The sequence below is a fragment of the Falco naumanni genome, chromosome 4, assembly GCF_017639655.2.
Source record: "Falco naumanni isolate bFalNau1 chromosome 4, bFalNau1.pat, whole genome shotgun sequence".
In the NCBI taxonomy this organism is placed as follows: Eukaryota; Metazoa; Chordata; class Aves; order Falconiformes; family Falconidae; genus Falco; species Falco naumanni.
Window position 1 is genome coordinate 31,437,762 of NC_054057.1, and position 19,431 is coordinate 31,457,192.

Consider the following 19,431-nt stretch of genomic DNA (forward strand, 5'->3'; position numbering starts at 1 on the left):
GCGCCGGGCACGGCCGGCAGCTGCTGAGGCGGCTCCTGCCCGCCGGGGAGCCGGGGGCCGGGCCGGCCTCCTCGGGGGACCGCGGCCACCGCGGAGTGGCGGGGGAGCGGCGACCCCCAGCCCCTGGTGCCGCGGGCCCCGGCAGCGCCCCGCCCGCGCACCTGCGTGGAGCCGCCCCCCGCGGCAGCGCGCTCAGCCTGGGCGGCAGGTACGCGGGGGCGGGCGCCGCGCAGGTGCGCAGGGCGGGCCGCGCACAGCCCCTTCGTGTCCCCCGCGGCTGCGCGGGCGCGGTCGCTGTCACAGCCCCGCTGCCTCGTAGCGGCCGGGAGGGCGGCCGGCTGCGCGGCGCGGCTGAGCGCCGGCGGCGAGACCGGGTAAACTTTGGGTAAGTGTTGCGCGGGTGCGGGGGCAGCGCCTCTCGGCGTCGGGGCTGGGAGGAGAAGGGGGTGTTGGCGCACCGCCGCCCAGCGCGGAGCGGGCGCGGGGCTGCGGAGTCGCCGGGCGGCGCCCGGGGGATGCTGGCGCCGGACAACAGGTACCGCAGCTGCGCGGGGGGGGCGGGAGGGGTTGCGTGCGGGCGTGTGTGTGTGAAAGAGAGAGGGAGGGGGAGGGAGGGGAGGGAATACGTGTGTGTGTGTGTGTCGCCTGTCCCCTCCCCCCTGCCGCCCGGCCAGAAAGGGGGTGGGAGATGCGCTGGCGCACAGCCGCTTAAAACCGCGCGGCCCGGCGGTGGCTGCCCGTTCCCGGAGCAGCGTGGCTGCCAGGCTCCGCGCTGCGCCGCGCCGGGCAACGGGGAGCGGGCGGCGGTGGCCCCGCGGGGCCGGGCGCGCTGGGCTGCGGCAGCCGGCGGCGGGGCGGGGGGCGCTGCCGGCGGAGGCGCCGGCGCTGGCGGTCTCCCGGCTGGATGGCCGGTTCCCGCGGCTGCCCTGCGCGACGGGCTCTCTCGCATCCCAGGGCCGAGCGTCGCCTCCTCCCGCATCGCACTGCAGTAAGTTCGCGAGTCGCTGGGCAGCTGAACTGGTTGCAATCGGGAAGCTGGCTGGGGGCGGGGGCGGCGTGTGTGTTGGCGTAGCGGAGGGGCTAGGCGGAAAGTTGTAGCTAACCGTGCCGTGTTGGATCTGTCACGACTCGCGGGTCTGGTTTTTAGTTAATTTGCCTCATTGACTCGCATCGCGTTGCTCAACCCCCGTCAATGCCCTGGTGCTGCCCGGGCTTCGCGGACCGCGGGGTTCCGAACGCCGAACTGCCGGAACGTGCAGTGCGGGTGTAGGGAACAAAAGATGCAGCTGGAAACTTGGGCTTGAAAGGCTGGTCTGCTGAAACTTTGTTGCCGTGTCAGATTGTCCAAGGGTTTTTTTTTTAGGGAAGAATTACAAATTGTGTACTAACTGGCAAAACTTTTGGATGTCTGAAGTCAATTTAGATACAGCTTAGTCTTGTTTTGTGTGGTCCAGTGTTGTTCTGCTCCGTTTTGTTAAGGAGCTTTATTTGTTGGGCATGCATGTAATTACATTTTTCACTGTAAGTATCCTGTTTTTGAAATGGATGAAAGGTTTTCTCAGAAGGCTATTGTATCATAAATATATCCATATCCCCTCCCCGCTAAACAAACAGGTTATATACTCATCAGCTAATTTTTCCTGTTTGACTGGTTTTCTACAAATATAGTAAGAACTGTATTCACTTTCAAAAGCAATTTTATTTGATTGACATAACTTTAGAAAGCGGATGGAATAAGCTTATAAAATCTACATCATAAAATTAAAAAAGGCAATGCAACAGGATGGAGAAAACCAGTACTTCTTGCAGGAGAAATAGTCTTTTAAAAGCCACTAAACATTTCTTCCACTCCAGTTTAGGTCAGATGACCAAATGTAGCAAGGTAATAGTTTTTATTCTTTGCACTTGAACGATATAATACTTATATGTATATTAAATAGTCATTATAAGTCCAAAAAAAATCTATGCCAAGAACCTAATATGCTTTCGCAAATGACTGGACTTGTGCTATGCTTTATGGATAAAATGACAGGAAAATTCTTTGCTTCTTCCCAAAGTGATAATCCAGTGTTGCTCAGAGCCTGAGGTGCCGGTCTGGTTTAGCAAGCAGCGAGAAACGTGGGGCATCACAGAGCAGTGCTTTCCTCCCGGGGCTTATGTCATCCCTGGTTCATTTGTCAAGGTGGAAGGACTTTGTTGTTTGTCATGGCAGGGAAGGCCTGCAACAATTACTCAACGGTCTGAAATATGTGTCGAGTGAGAGATTTTATGCTATGGATTTGAAATATTTGGGGCCTGATTCTGTTCATCTAGTTTAGGTGCCTGCAAACAGCTGAACTTGCTGCTGTTAAGCAGGTTTAGGAAAAAATACACTTTCCTATGTTTGTTTAGGAAGAAGAAATGTATCTGAACTGTTAGTTACAAACTGAAACTGCCTTTTGTAAACACCTATAGGTGTCTCAAACATTCGAAGAACGGTGTTCCATAGCAATGCATAAATGAACCAATAAGTTATTTTTTAAGAGTTTATGCAGTTTGAGTGTAATAAAGTTAATACCTGTTTTGAAGAGCACTAGACATCGGGTTTTTATTTATAAGGAGATTCTGCACCATTTCTGCTCTGGAACTGTGTCATTCATGTGACACTTTATGGGGCAGGTCTACGTACCTCTTCTCATTGGAATGAGATCACTGGAACAGGAATGAAGAGAATGATAAGAGGGTTGTAGGAAACCTGCTAGAGCAGCATTTTGATACAGCAGAGTGTATACAGGAGTAGAGATAGTAATAGGTCAGCACTGGAAAACTTCAAAGTCAGCTGGCTGGATAGCTGGACTGGACTTCTTTTGCTTTGTGCTTGTATGACAGTAGCACTGAGTTCTTGTGAATGGCATCTATAGAAGTAAAGTAAATGGGTTAATTTTGCTTCATAATTAAGGTAATAAGTATTAACAGCATGTATCATAGAATCACAGAATATGTCAAATTGGAAATGATCCATAAGCAACTCCCTGCTCTTTACAGGACTGCCTAAAACTAAACTGTATGACTTGCAGTGTCTTCTGGACGCTCCTTGAACATAGGTGACATATGATGTTTCATTCTCTTTGAATTTGTATGGCCTTTATTAGATCATTAATTTAAGCCTTCTCAACACAATTTTAACAAGTCTTTTGAAAGCCTTGGTTATTTCTGATATTTCTTTCCTGTTGCAAAACGCACTTTATGTGATGATACCTGTATTCATAGTGTACCCTCTCATCTTTTGTCATGATGAGAGTTGTGGACCATTGTGAAACGTTCCCATCTGTGTGTCTAGAGTTATGAAAGAGTGACAACATTCAGAAGGGAGGGGGCTACAGAATGAATAGGTCTTGTTTTGTGGTTTGGTGTGCAGTAGGAAAAGCATTTAAGCCAGTCTTTTAACTGCAGAAAAGGGGAAGGTACTTGGGAAAGCCATCTAAGTTTATTTTAAAGTTATGGTGTGAAATCTGGGAGACATCAACAGAATGCAATTGAAGAACAGGATGCTGACCTCTTAAAAGCATTAGTTTTGGATTCTAGCTCCCTGCTTCTTGTTGCTGTCAAGTAAAGTTTGGAACCAACTTGAGGAGTTGCCAGTTGAGCTTTGCATTACTGTCTCAAGCAAAAAAATAAATCAATAAAATGTACCAGGCCTTGCTTTGAGTATCAATCACAATTTTATTATTTTTTTTATACCTGCACAGAATGAGTTCTAAGTCTTATTCTGTACGAATTATAACATTTCACAGCCAGTTTAATCGATAGGAGATGGTGTAAAAGGTTAAAAAAAATCTTTCTGTGAAAAGAATTGCACATAAAGGATCTGTTGACTTTCAGTTTTGAGTTTCTTCAGTCAAAAAGCTCTTGTCCATTGTTTCCTGTGGTACTTACAAAACAATTAGTAACAGTAATAGTGGACTTAGGACAATTACTTGTCCATAATTGTAATTTATAATAACAGTATTTTATTAATTATTTTCTTTTTGTGAACTAGTTTTATAGCTGAACCAGCAAATTCACAGTACTGGAGGAAAGCTTAAGAAGTGACATGTTGGGCCTTACTGAAAAGAGTTAGATGTTTGTAGTTATTTTTAATACCTTCTCTACAAGAGTGGAAAAAGTTGTAAATTTGGCCTTTGAAACTGATATAATCAGTTTGTCAACCTGACCTAATTTTCATTACACTAGTGATGCTCTTACTATGGATAGAAATAATCTGATGCAGGCAAGGTATTTAGGCCAATTCAGAAACTTGAGGAGTAATTTTTTATTTATTTATTTGAAATAAAGATGAGTAACTGTCCCCAAACACCCAGTAAAACAAATTTATGCAATGTAGAACACATTTTCATTTTTTAATTGTTTGTGAAGAAAATAGAAGATTTCTCTGAATAATGTTTGCAGCAGTTTAGCCCTGAGGGGATATAGTCTGGTTTAGTTAGTTTGCCACAAGTTTAAAAGCTTAACAAATGTAAGTATTTGGAGGCTGTTTAATTATTTCTTCCCTAGCCCCTTAATACTAGTTTGGAATGTAAATGTAAACTCTGATACTATTGTGCTGCCCTAAACTCTTAAAAAAAAAAACCAACAACACAAAACCCCCCAGCAAAACCCCAAAACACACGCAAACTTTCAAACACATTTGTCAGTTCAATGTTACTAATTAGACTTCCAGTTGTGGAGACAGATTAACATTTTATTTTTAGATAGTTTGTTATTTATTGTGATAAACCATGAATAAAATAATCTCTAGATACTTCTTTATTTTTTATTAAGGATTGTAATTTTCAGGAATGGACCTTTTATGTATGCTGGCAGAATTCTTCAGTTCATGCAAATGCCATGAATTATTTAATGTTTTAGTTTTATTTTCAGCCACATTTTGATTACTTGGTTTGAAATTGTGAATTTTTTCCATTAGACATTCAATAGGATGCTTAGTATTAGTAAGTAGCAGCTCACTCTCTAGTCCTTATAGTAGGAACAATCCCAACAGATACATAATGCATTTTTCACAAAAGTTTATGTTGCACCACGTGCAGCAAACTCTGTGAGCCTTCTGCTGTGAAGTGGTGCTTCACTTCCCCTTTGGACTGTCTTGCGGGACACTATGAAGCATTCCAGTGTAGTGGTGATTTAGTCAGGGAACATGGAGAACTCACATGGATGATGGGAACTTGATCCTCTTTTCCTTTGTCTTCATATTGCGTAAAGGAAAAGCAAATAGTCAAATTTGTCCTCTTTGCTCTAAATTTGTCTCCAGGTGTACTCTTCTGATGTTTACACTGGTTCAAGTTCGGAAATTATCTGAAATCAATCTGGAACACTGTTGAAGTATATGTGGCTTTTTTGTGCCGTTATATATTTGTATGTTAATTGTCCTAGATATTTGACAAGCTAAATTTCAATAAAAGAGAGAAATAGGAAACAGTAAGGCAGCTGTATCAACCCAGGAAAGAATTGCAGATGATGTGAAATCAGCAGGCTTTCCTGTCTTGTCTTCTGGGAGGAAAAGATGTGGCATCTTGTAAATCTAGTCTATAGAGGCTATGGCCCAGATATAAGTGGTATGAACCACTGCATCACAAGACTCAAGAGTCTGCAGCTTTTTTCCTCTGGCATCTTTTGCCTCTTTAATTGTGGGTTTTTTGATGTTTCCTGCATGAATGGTTGCATTCATCAACTGAATGGGAGGTAATATTAGGCCAGAAATATGTTTCTAAAAAGCGAGGAGGGGGGGGGGGGAAGACATAGCAGAATTAATAGCCAAAAAATGATACTGAAGTAGATGAAAATGGACAAATAAGGAATAAATATTAGGCATGAAAAAGTTAATTTAATGGTTACTGTTTTTCTTTTTTTTATTATTTTTTTTTTCAAGTTTAGTCTTCAAAGAAAATATTTTCCTAAAATTTAAAAGAACCTAAGCTAGTGAATTATATGGAAAGATTTTAGAGTTAGAAATGTAAAACTTGGATTAATCTCTTCTACATATCAAGGATGCTGTTTCCTCCTAGAATTTTTTACTCAAAATTTTTACTTTGGCTATTTCTTCATATTTTGATAATTCGGTTGTCGTTTAGAGTTCAACATTTTGATAATGTTAAAAATATACATAAATGGGACTAATCCTCCCTATGTTCAGTATCTAAACACCATCTGGTTACCTTCTGTCTCTCCTGTTATTGCTAATGGAAAGACAAAAGCACCTGCTGAGGAAAATTTTAATTTTGAGATGTGCATCCTATATAGGTCAGTTGAAGTACATTCTTGATATATTTGGGTCTCTTAATTCATTGTAAATGGTGCCTGGCTGGGATGACTCTTTCACAGTTTAAGGTCTAATTTTAAGGCATCTGGCTTTGGGTGAGATTAATTGTACTCTTAGGGTATTTTATCAACCAGTAGGATAAGTGTAAGGGAGAACTGAACTCCTAAGAATGTGTAACATCTTCTCCATGCATTACTGAAAATAAAGTAAAATAGCCTTTAAAAAAAGTAGTTCCTTAGAATGGGCCAAGTACCAGAAGTTAAATATCAAAGGGCCTATTTTTAAGTATATCTAAATAAACAAGTACTTTGGAGTATTTCCATTTTTCTTCATGTCCTAAAAAATGGCTATGATACACTTTTATCAAAAGCCTCTGTCTTAACTCCTTAGTGATAAAAAATAGTCCAGTAACACTTTTAAAATGGAAAATAAAATTATATCATTCTCCAAAAATTCTGGATTAACTTTGAAATTGTGAAGTCTTGCTTAAGCATGTAATTTTACTTTATTCTACGTGTCACGTGTGTTGAAAAACTATTATGTATATGACTAGGTTTATCTTCATATGCTGTTGGAAATCTAAAATTGTGTTGTACTTCAATGAATTTTGCTCAGGAGGGGCAGTGGGTCATTTTGGCTTTTTTTACTTTAAAAGTGCTCATGAAAATGTTTGTGTTGCAACAGTCTTACAAATTCTGGGTCAAAGATTCAAACAGTCTAAACTATGTAATCTCTTATATAACAGAAAGATAAAACTTTGGATTGCCTTTGTTAGGCTTAGCGCTGTTGACACAACTGTTTCTTCATGAAAATAGAATGGATGGAGGAATCCTGGGGAAACCTCCCAGCTTTGAAGATTAGGTGTTGTTAATCACAGTAGATTACTCTGATAAGAATATTAAGGTACTCCCTCTTTAATTTTAAAATGCCAAGTGGTTATTTTATGTTCCTTACATAGTAAAATGCCGTATTCAGTTACGTAAGTTTTTGCCTTTGTGACTTCAAAATAATGACTCATAGAAAAGCTTTATATTCTGTCAAAGGCTCTTTTCTATAAATAATTTTGATGTCTAGAAACTATAAAACCAGCTTGTGAAGTTACTTGTATGAGTGATCAAGATTATTTTTCTACCCTGTATATTTCTACCCTGGTTTTATAGCTGATTCTGCTTTTAAGTTCTTAGTTATTGGGAGCTCTTTTTTTCTGGGAGTGCACCAGTTTGGTGATTTTTACATGTCTCTGTTGGTGTTGAGAAAAATAATCTTGATGGATGATCCAGTACTTGTATCTCTATGAACTCTCTAGTTGAATCTCTAATGAGCAAGAGGAGATTCAAGTCTCTCGTAAGGATTTCTGTGTGTTCTTATTCAGGTCTGATGAGCTGGAGGTCAGGGAAGATCACAATGACAGAAGGATTTGTAGAACTGCACAGCTACATTTTTCCAAATAAAAACAACATATTCAGTCATATTTCAGTGCAGTTGAACGGAAACTAATAAGAATATATGAGCCATATAAAACATCTTATGCTTTGGAAGAGCTCTCCTTGAGGGTTTGGGCCACACTCCCTCTGACCTTATTTCAGTTCAGGGCACATTCCTGATCAACTCTGGTCACTCAGTGAAGCTTTTTCATTTAAGATCATACATAAGCAACTCTAAAAATGCTCTCCAGGTAAAGGAAGAAATGACCTTTCACCCTTTCAGTATCCTAACACAATGCCATATTAAGGCGGTGAAATCTGCATGATTAGTCCAGGACGCTAACTAAAAGGATGACCACTGCTGTAGGGGTGGAGTAATGCTTTTCACCATCTAGACACCTTGAAAACTGTAATTCATCCTTAATTCATCTACCATCTTAAGATAAAATTAAATAAAAATTTTATTTGCAAACCCCAAAGTAAACTACCATGAAGCGTGATTTATAATGACAGCAGATACAGAACTGAAAGGCATTCTTGCTTTGTTTACTTGTACTAAAATCAGATCAAAGTCTTCTATGTATCCTGACAAGGTGCAACTCCTTAGATTTGCTGTGAGGACAAGGTCTGGTTCATCGTGCATTATTTACGTTCTTGGCCAGCTTTCACTGGAGGGTGTCACAAGCAGGAAAAGTTTGCCAATTCTTGTACATATTTCTTGGCATGTTCTACAGTTTTCATTCAGATTCAAATGCTTCATCCCTTCCCCTTAGAGATCTTTAATTTATTCAGGAAAAGTTTCAGCACTCCTCCCCTTGTCTTGTTTACTGCTCTCATTCTTTAGAAATGCAAATATGTATTTGGCAGAGCAGGTGCCATCTCTTATAAGCTATGAGCAAATTATTAACCCCTGAAGGACTAAAATGCTGTCCCTGTCCAGGGAAGTTGGTATGTGTATCCCGATATGAAGATCGTCTGTACTTGCTGAACCTTGTGTTTTCATATCAACATGTACATTGCTAACCACACTTAGATACTAACATGAGTATGAATCACGCATGTAACTCATTATTGCATTTTGATAGCAAAATGATGTTCATCCTGTTTAGACTGAATGAGTCTCAATTCTGTGAGGGATGTGTTGACAGATATAGAGGTATATAGAAACTCTATAAATAAAACCTGTATGTTTGCTTTCTTTATGGAACCTACACAACCCCAACACCGAAAACTGGTACCTGCTACATCCATGTGAATGTTTTGGGGATGTTGGGGTTTAAACACAGCTGGTAACTAAGTACCACACAGCTGCTAACTCACTCCCCCCTCACCCAGAGGGATAGGGAGAAGAATCAGAAAGGAATGTAAAACTCAAGGGTTGAGAGAAGAGCAATTTAGTAAGTAAAGCAAAAGCTGCACACACAAGCAAGGCAAACCAAGGAATTCCTTCCCCACTTCCCATGGGCAGGCAGGTTCAGCCATCCCCAGGAAAGCTGGGCTCTGTCACACGTAATGGTTACTTGGGAAGACAAATGCCATAATGCCGGATGCCCCCTACACCTCCTGCTTCTTGCCCCAGCTTATATATACTCAGCATGATGTCCCATGGTATGGATTATCCCTTTGGCTAGTTTGGGCCAGCTGTCCTGGCTGTGTCCCCTCCCAATCTCCTGTGCCCCCACCCCCCCCTGCCCCGAGCCCTTTCGATGGCAAGGCCCAAGGAACTGAAAACTCCCTGACTTAGTATAAACATCACCCAGCAGTGACCAAGAACAACGATGTGCTATCAACATTTTTCTCACACCAAATCCAAAACACAGCACTGCACCAGCTGCTAAAAAGAAAATTAGCACTATCCCCGGACAGAGGATATGCAAGAAATGTTAAGGCTGTTGAAAAAGAAGTTCCTTGTGCAAAGCACAAAGTTTGTAGACACTTTAAACTGTTAAAAAATCAAGCACCTGAAGACAGAACAGCTGTGGTGATGATTTTTAACCTGTGGGTGTTGTAGAAAGGAAGATAATACTTGTCTTCAACAATGTTGTCATTATTTCTGCAGATTTAACCCAAATTAGTTCACTGAGTATTTCTTTCTTTCAATAACCTAATGCAATTGAAGAACAGAAGGGAAAGAAAGACAGTTGATGACGGCGCATCCTTTCTGGTTTAGTACTTTAAATGCCCCATAATACCCTTAAATACCTTAAAATGGAGGTAAGCAGCATGATGTGAAGGCCCTAAATGTTAAGTTTTTCATGGAGAAGAATCATGTGTATAGTAGATGGGTTCTTCTGAAGAATTGATAATGAAGTTTACATTCCTCGATATAGTTGCAGTGGGATTCTGTAGATCACTGCAAGCACAATTAGAACTTAAAAGGCTATCTTCCATTAGTTATTATCTAGTTATTTTTGAAAATTATACATATTGCCAGTAAAACCTTTTGTTTGCCCAAATATTTATGGCAAGTATGTACCATATATGTAGGAAGTGAACACACACAACAGTGTGACAAACGTCATAGCTTTTACTTTTTTTCAGAGAAAAATAATTACTGTTAACTGGTTTGTCTGGACTTCTTGTTTTTGTGGAGTCTTATTCTGCACATAGTCCTTAAAGTGCTCTGTGGCTTATTCATATCAGGACAAGGCACTATTAGCAATGCAGGTGAATGGGATCATTCTTCATCCTTCTTCTTAGAAGCATAAGGATAGCTTTACTGGACCAGACTAGGAGGCTGTCTGGACTAGTATGCTGTCTCCTAACAGTGATTATGATATGAAGAATATAAGAATAGGCTGAGCATCCCCAGAGCATTCCTTCAGGCTACGACACTCTATACACTTTAATTATTTCACAGATTTAAGCAGAAAGATTTCAGAAGGATTCTAGTGTACTCATTTGTTCTTTATGAGCAGGTCGCTTCATCTTTTTTGTCCTTCCCTTTTTCCAGTTCTACTCTAATCGATATCAAAATCGAGAAACTCTGTATGTTAGTCAAAATGCACGTGTGTCAGGGATCTCTATGATGGAATATTTTTTTTTATTCTCTATTATTTGTTTGAATCCTGTTGAGCACTGATCTGATGTTTTCTGATTTTAATTCCAAAATTTAATTTCTGAGTGATAAGTCATCAATGAGGAGCTCACTGTTCATCACTTTGTGTAGCACTAGGTGGTGGGTTTTTTTCTTTCCTGTGTGCATTACTTTATATTCATCAAAGCTGAAGCATATGAGACTATTCCAGCGGGAAGTGTAGGGTAGCATTAACAAGCAAGAGAAAGGAAAATCAGGCTATTAGGTGATTTAGTACTGATATTATATCTGAATTCTGTTTCAATTCTCTAAATCTTTTCCTGTACCTAGCTTTAAAAACATTCTGGTATCAGCATGGTTTCATTTGTATGGGTATAACAACAAGTAGAAGAATGATTTAATCATCCATTGGAAATAGGTTGGTTTTAGTTGTGATTAAAACACACAGTGAACTTAAAATCATTTAAAAGCTAAAATTCGTAACAGTAAAATGAATCATACCTCTTGTGTAAACTTACTCGTTTAAAGAATTATTAGAAATAAAAATGTTTTAAAAATTCTTTTGAAATGTTGGGGTTTTTTTTGGTTTTCTGTGTTTGCTAGTTTTCTAACCATGATCTAATACAAAATATTCTGCTGCCTAATACATAAAGACTTGGATTTGGTCCATTTAGAACATGAATGTGCATATATAAGTATGCATACATTCTATATAAACTTATATTGACTATGTGCTGAACGTGCCAGCAAATATTCATTGTATATTGTAAAAATTATTAAATTTATAGCTGTCAGAGTTGGCTATTACAGTTTAGTTACTTACAGGAATTGAGATTTTGAGGTGGTAGATACAGAAACAGTTCCTAGTCCAGTGGCTAACCCTAACTGGGATCACATTAGCTCTGGATAAAGTCAAAACCTGACAGAAATGTTTTTATCTAGAGCAGATGTCCAACAGAAGCAAGGTTGGTAACTGGTGCTACATATGTGTGCGTGCTATTACTAAGTAACTAACTGTGTATTACAATATTATTTAAAAAAAATCAGAATCACCATATTCATCCTCTTTTAATTGACTAAGATAGCAATGGGAACATGGAGCTGGAATGGATCACGTGGACCATTGCATCTAGTCATTTACAGCCTCAGGAAACATGTCGTAGATGCTTCATTCACATGGGGCTCAATGAGCATCAATTTTGCACACCCTTACCACAAGCCACAGAATGCCTCCATGCAGTCTGAAAAATAACTTAAGATTTATGGTACAAGACTAAGACATGAAAAAAATAATGCTCCAAGAGAAAGGGCAAAATACTGAGATAATTTAGTTTAGAATAAAATGTAATACTTTGGTTATGTTTGTATGCTTGCTGTGCCCATCTGTGAAGATGTTCAAGCAAAGCAGTTACTGTCACAATTTTTTAAGGTCTGCTATTTTTAATCTAAATATTGAAGCAAGTGGGAACAATATTACATTTTAATTTGTAAATCTAACTTTTCTTACTGGGAGTCTGTTTCCAATAATTGCACTTCAATGAAGTTGGTGATTGCACTTAGGATAATTTATGGGATTTTTTTTTCAATTACCTGAACTACTCATCGTTGTAAATAATGCTTGTAAATAATAGTGCTTATAAATAATAAAGTATATAGCCTTGCATTACATAATTTCTTTAATCCTTTTAGTAGGAGTTACAGTTCTGTGACATGTTATATGACAGTAACAGAAATACTGTCTGGTATTTCATAGGTAGTCTGAACTAATGACATAGATGGGTGCCCCCCTGTTAGGTGTACAGTAAAATAATTTACATTACAAAGAAATCCAAGCAATTTTAGCTCAGTAAGATATGTATTTAATAATAACCAGTGAACTGTTCTGGGCTAGTAAAATTACTGGACACTGAACACTATCAAATGACTGTTCTGTGGATCTGAACTTGTGAAGGTGAGTATAATAAAGCAAGGGATTATTAAGTGAGGAAAGCTGATGCTGCTGGTCTCCAGTTACTACTCCTTTTAAAGCTCACTTATTCTGAAAATATTGAGGTAGACTGAGCAGCATTTCCTATACTGTGAAGTTCTGAAGAAAAAATGATGTATAAAATCAGTGCATCATAATGTTGACTATTGAGATGTGGGCTTTGGTGTTGTGAGTCTCTTGACAAAATTTATCAAGTCTATTTTCTGTGTATTTTCCTTAAGCTTTGTTTGTGTTATGGCCCTCATAGCAGATGCATAGGGAGCATATGCAGGCAGCTGATTCTCTGGGGGACATTCATTAGGATTTAGACCATGATGAATTCATGCCTCTGGAACTGTTAATGACCTTCTGTGTGCAGAGCTGCCACCAACATACATGGCAATTTCACTTGTGTGCAGATTGCGATATGTAGTCCCTGAGAGAGGCTTCAGTTAAGCCATTTGTGGTCAGTAATGTGGGAATTGGTAGTGAGCTATATTTGAAATGTCCTGCTGCAGTCATCATTTCATTCATTTTGGAGAACTGAAACCAGAAGATGGGTGGATCTGGTATTTAATTACTTTTGTAACTTTTAGATCTTTAGTTGATTTTCCTCATAATGGAGTTGCACGTAGAAGATGCATGTGCAGATGTGAATATCATGAAACTTTTTAAAATTTTAATACAAGAAAAATATTCTTGAACTTTTGCTTCTGTAATTTTTTTATTTGTCTGCATGTTGCTATATTGGAACAATGCTTACAACTCTGCTTTCTAGGAATGTGGAAAATATATACAGTAATTCTTAGACAATTAATATTGCAGTCATGAGTCTCCAGATACAGCCCTTTGTTCTACATCACTGTTGTTCCTGTACTTTGCTGTATATAGGTGATCAGCTGCACATTATACAATAGGATCTTTTCTGTTACATTGGTGCCATGGTGGTAAGAATCCTAGAAATATGGAAACATACTAATATAATCTAGGGAAATCTTAGTACAAATGATATAATTCTTACATTACCTGGAAATACATATTCAGTGATTCACAGAACTAAATCTTAAAATATTTTTAAAATATCTTTTTGAAAAAAAAATTCAAAAAAATATGTTAAAATAAACATGTTAAATCTGTGTGTGTAAACCTATTCCTACATCATTGTCTTAGTCAAATGTGCAACAGAACGTGAGCTCAGCTTAGTGTTACTCCCCTTGTTGCCCACCCTTTTTATAACAATTTGGAAAAAAATTCCTGTTATATTTCCTAAAACAGACCCCCAAAAGAGCAGCTGAAGGAAAATTCCAACCATCTCTGCCTTACATCCTCTGAGTGTTACTGCAGCCTTGTTTTTTTCAATCTCTGCTGCTGCCTCCTCATTTTCCATGTCCTTGAGCTGTTCCTGGTTTTTCTTTTCCACTGGATGTTGATAATGCACTCCAGCCCAAGCAGGTCCCATCTTCATGGTTCCTAATCCCTGATCTGAAAGGCTGATAGGGCACTGCCAGTGGTGACTGCAGTGGAAGCAAACGCAGCAGGGTGAAACTGGACTTCTATTCAGCAAGTTTGCTATTTTGGGATTTTTTGATGCTGCTGTTCTGTTTTTTTGGGGGGGTTGTTTCATTTTGTGTGTTTTTGGTTTGTGTTTGTGGTTTTTTTTTCTTTTCCCCTCTGCCCCTGCCCTGAAGATTGGGGAGAACTGGTCTGTATAGGAAATGAAGGGGGGGGAAAGAGGAAATAGTATAAAATTAATATTTTTATTTTCAAATACTTATTACCTTGAAGAGATGGTGAAGGCATTCCCCCTCCTTCTTTTTGAAATGGAGTTCCAGTAAAAATTCAGGGTGCCTTCATATGTTTGACTTAACTGTGCATCTTATCTTTCAATTTCTGCAAATGTCCGGTTTGGTTCACACAGACAAGGTGTAGGGGAAAGTGATGGGCAGGTGCTGACAGGATTGTCATATGCACAGTCACACTTGATTTGCATTTTATTTCAGAGTGTTTTGAGTGTATTTCTGTTTCAAAATATTTACTTTTCTACTGGGGATGATTTAAGCACTTAGTGACACGCAAAAAGTCAAGCTGCTCTCCTATCTACTGAGTGCTGGGGCTAAAATTTAGCATTAGGTAAAACCGAGCAGGTTCTAGGCAATGATGCTTAGGGCTGAGTGAATCTTTGCTTTTTAAATGAAGGAATGGACTGTATTATTTTGCGGAAATTGCACTTTATGAGGATATGAATATTACTTATTCGGAGAGCCAAAGTGCTACTGTTAAAGATGGTTTGTGAGACCAGACAAGATTGACTACCAGAGCAAAGCATCAGGAAAAGTTGGTAGGAACAACCACACACAATCAAATAAAATCTGTCACTGGGTGTTTTTTTTAATTTTAATTTTTATTTTTTTACTTTTTCTGTGTGTGTGAGAGAGATGCTTAGGGTTGTTTTCCTGGTAGGTAAAAGCACAGTGGGAAATGGTGATGTGGGTTTGAGAGACACTCTGGAAATGCTGTCATGTTTGTTGGGAAAAGCTGGTGACCTGTGTGGAAACCTTGTGACCGCATCCTGCACAGGCAGAGCAGGAAAATTGCAGCTGCTGCTGGGTTCTCTTGTGCTGTGGAGTGAAACACAAGAACATGAGAACATGAGGTAAAAGATTCAGGATGGGTACATTCCTCCGCAAGGGTGAGAGGAGCCAGGACATCTCTCAGTCTGTGAATGAGGCGACGTGCTATGGCTTTGGAATGGGTAGAGCAAGGAATGTTTTTGTTTGAGGGCATAAACTAAGCCTGTGGTGAATACCAGAGCACATGAGGAACAAACAAAATGTTGTGGTGAGTGTTTGAGTAACATCCACTTACAGAGATGTGAAATGGTGCTCAGAAGCAGCACGCTGAGAGCAAGGATAAGTTAGAGGCAGTGGTGTCTGGGAGGTGTGAAGGGGGAAAGGTTCTTTGGCAAGGGAAAGAGATGTGTCTTCACATTGGTGTTGCAATTGCTGTGCTTTCATATCAAGTTGTTAGAAATTTTTTATGATGCTTTGCATGTAACTTTTTTTTTATTACTAGTATTCCACTTTGGACCTATTTTGACAGAGGCATTATCTGCATGACCAAAGCAATCTGAAATAAAATTTAAAAAAAAATCTTCCTACTTCATTGATGTCTAAAGAAACCCAAACCGAACCAACCCCAAGCCCAGAACACCCATGTGAAATGTGTATTACAAAACCAGTGATAGCTGTGTGATGCATGGAGTGGGGGGTTAGATTCTGTATGCCTCTTACATGTTTTAGAACTATTATCTATAAATTGAAGCAATTTATGGAACTGGGGAAATGAAGTTCTGTGATAATACTCTTACTGTCATCTGTATGTGTTACTGCTGTCTGTCTGGACAGTTGCGTAAAAGGATGCAGTACCTTTGAACTAGACCATTTGACCAAAAAATACTAATAACCTAAGAGCATTGGTTATGCTATGAAAACATTGGACTTCTTAGATAATAGCCGTTTAATCAAGTTAATGGAAGCTTTTGTCCTAATTTGTAAGTCAGACATGAGATAATATGAAGCTGTACCGATGCAGAAGGTTATTGTTCTTTTGAAAGGGGTTTCAGATGACTTCACCACAGGATTTCTGAGGATGTTCCTCTCTGTATCTGTTGCAAAATAACCACTCTGGTGCAGTGTAAATAAGATTAGTATGCCTATTAATATAAAGTATTTATTTTGGACTTAAATCAGAACTTTATGATTATTATCGTATTTTGCAGAGATAGAAGTAAGTAAACGAGCAAAGCCATAGTGCTTTTGCAGCATTAAAATGGATAGCTTCTATGTCAGGAAAATATTCTTAAAACAGAGCAGACAAGGTATGCCAATATTTTCTTCCTTTCTTGATGTTCTGTAGAGCAGGTGAAATGCATCAAAAGTGTTTGGCCTGATGAAATTTTCTTTCAGCGTTGACAACAGAACAAAAGAAAGGCCCCCCTTCTCGCTCTGCAGTCCTTTCTGCAGGTGTGGCATCCACACTGTTTGCAGTGTATCCTGTGGAAGGACTGAGATGACACTGGCCAAACATGAGGGTAACATTAGATTGTCAGATCCCGGACATGTTTACTCGTGGCCACCTGGCCTCTCTAGGTCCATGCCCCCATGCTGGCTTACTTTTGCTGGTATGGATGATGCTGTTGGCTGTTCTGTTGCTGCCACAGCTGCTGTGGGTACCTGTGGCACAGGCTGATACTGAAGGGTGTGTGTGGGTAGAAGGGAAGGGAGCCAGGAGGACTTGCCTCCTGAGAAAGCTGGGGCTCCAATTCCCTATGCAGTCCCTGTGTCATGGGGATCCTCATCTGCCTCTGCAGCCAGGGAGCTCTCCCACACGTGACCGCCAGCCCATCTACCTTCTCACCTGTTTGGGAATAGAAGAATATTAGGGGGATAACTTAGTGGTAATGTTACAGCTTTCTGATTTTTTCAGAATCTTTTTCATCAAAAGTATTTAAGCTAGGTAAAAAAACTACTTTGGGACATCTTGTTCCATTTATATTTTTAAGACTATTCACCATAGAAATCACTGGAGAGTTCTTCTTAAAACAGATGGCACAATGTGGGACATTGTAATGCAATTTTCTTTGTAAAATGCTGTGTCCCAGGGCAGATTTACCACAAATGCAGCAATCGTGATGTCCCATAAAAGAGAAGACATGTGTTTTTGCAATGTTTGATATATCTAAAAAATATGCGTAACTCCTCTGACTCTGCCAAGCAAGCAAAGCTTGCTATTTTCAGTAAAGTATTTTTGGGCTTTTGGAGTATTTTGAAACTGTTAGTACAGTAACTACGTTGACTATTCAGGAAAACATTTGCATCAAAAACTTTAAACATCAATAAATACGGTATTATCTGGAATTATGATTGGCAAGAAGTTGTGTTAGATCTCTTTCCCCTTGAACGTTTTGGCAGAAGACACATTTTTCTTAATATTATTTACCGGAAATTTTTAGTTAATATGTATAGGTTTTAAAGCCATAAAGGAATACTGTGTAGATATCAAAATAGAAACACCAAGAGTCATCTTTCTGGTTTACAACTAATCAGTGTAAATATCTATCTCATCTATTATCTGTGCCAACTTGGCCCTAGTAATTAATTAAACAACAGTATTGTAAGAGGTCTGCTACCAGTATTGGTGACACCTGTTATTAAAAGGCCTAGATAAATTCGCTGAATAATTAAAATAGGAGAGAAATATGCCACAGAATATGAAAAAAAAAATATTTTCATCAGAATATTCTGTTGTATCTATACAGAAATATATATGTTCATAATTTCATCTTTATCATAGGTAGGTTTCTAAAATACTAACAAGAGATAATAGCAGTAATGTTTGGTATACTTAATGGGAAGAAAAATGAAAATAGGATACATAAAATGATGTTGTACATTTATTTACAACAGGATATTTTCACAGTGAAAATTGTCAATATACTAAATCTATGTTTTTAATTCTTTTAAGATGCCAAAAAAAATAACTTGGTTATTTTAGTTGTGCCATTTTAAGAAATGTAAGATAAATCTAGTGATGCAATTGGTGCCTGGGAACCTTGAGGACTGGAAACTACTAGTAAATGTTAGAGATCTATAATAATCTCTTGAATAATCTTTTGTTTGAAAAGGCCAGAGTCTGAAAACGGCTAAATGCACTGAATTCTCACTTGCTTCTGAAAACAGAGTGCTTGGCACTTTGCAGTTTTGTATTCCAAGTAGCAGCAGCTTTTTCTTAAGTACTCTTTACTCTGCTTAAGTCATATACCTCCCGCAACAGTTAAGATTTGAGACTAGGCGATTGTTTGGTTTGTGGTGCTTTTCCTGCGACAAAGAAGTGGATGCATATAGGAGCTTTTTCTGACTGTTGGGGTGTAGGCTCAGGCCCTGGGTGCCTCCTCCCAGCACCATTTTGCGTTGGGCTTGGGCTTGCGCTGGCCCACGTGGTGGAAAAGGAATGGAGCTGCTGGACCTGAATGGGAGCAGAGACATTTTCCAACCAGGTTCCCAGCATGGATGACTGGAAAACCAGGACCTCGGGGCAAACCACAGTACACACGCTCAAGTAATTTAAAAACAGCCACAGATTTCTGGAATGGTGACATTATTGGATATACATAGTTAAATCTGCAAGTGATAACATTTCCGCAGCAGTATCTACTTCCTTTGAACTACTTCTTGGTTTAATTAATGGTGTATTAACTAAAGCTAGCTGTACATGAGAGACAGGGAATTTTAATTAAATTCTGTGGTTTGGGTAATTAGATATCAATGATAATTTTTATAATCAACAGCTTTATTCTAAGTTATGAAATACTTTTTTTTTAGGCATTTAGACTTAAATTCACTAATTCAAATGATAGGATAGAGAAAAATAAAGCTGTTAAGAAATAGGACTGTTTTATTGACTTACATAAATTAGCACTGTTCATGTGTTTATGTATATTCAGTTACAGAACTCAGTTCAGTTCCTGACTTTTCCACACACTTCCTGTGTGCTAGTGAGCAAATAATTTGAGGAAAAAAATGTTTCAGTGTGTCTAGTGAATTTGAAATGCAATAATTAGTGCCAGCTGAGATCTAGCCAATTTTTCAAATTCTGTACTAGGTGCACAAATATTCATTTTTAGGAATTTCAGTTCTCTGTTTATATTCTG

At 39.2% G+C, this 19,431-nt stretch overlaps 1 protein-coding gene across 2 annotated transcripts in view; it reads left to right on the plus strand.

Moving 5' to 3' along the window:
• Positions 1 to 699: 699 nt before the first annotated feature.
• The window catches only part of DGKB (diacylglycerol kinase beta), a 362,852-nt gene continuing 344,120 nt past the window's right edge, over positions 700 to 19,431 (plus strand). For both annotated transcript variants that reach the window (XM_040593354.1, XM_040593355.1), the window contains exon 1: positions 700 to 988. The gene's annotated coding sequence lies outside the window, so the exon portion shown is untranslated. The remainder of the gene's footprint in view (positions 989 to 19,431) is intronic.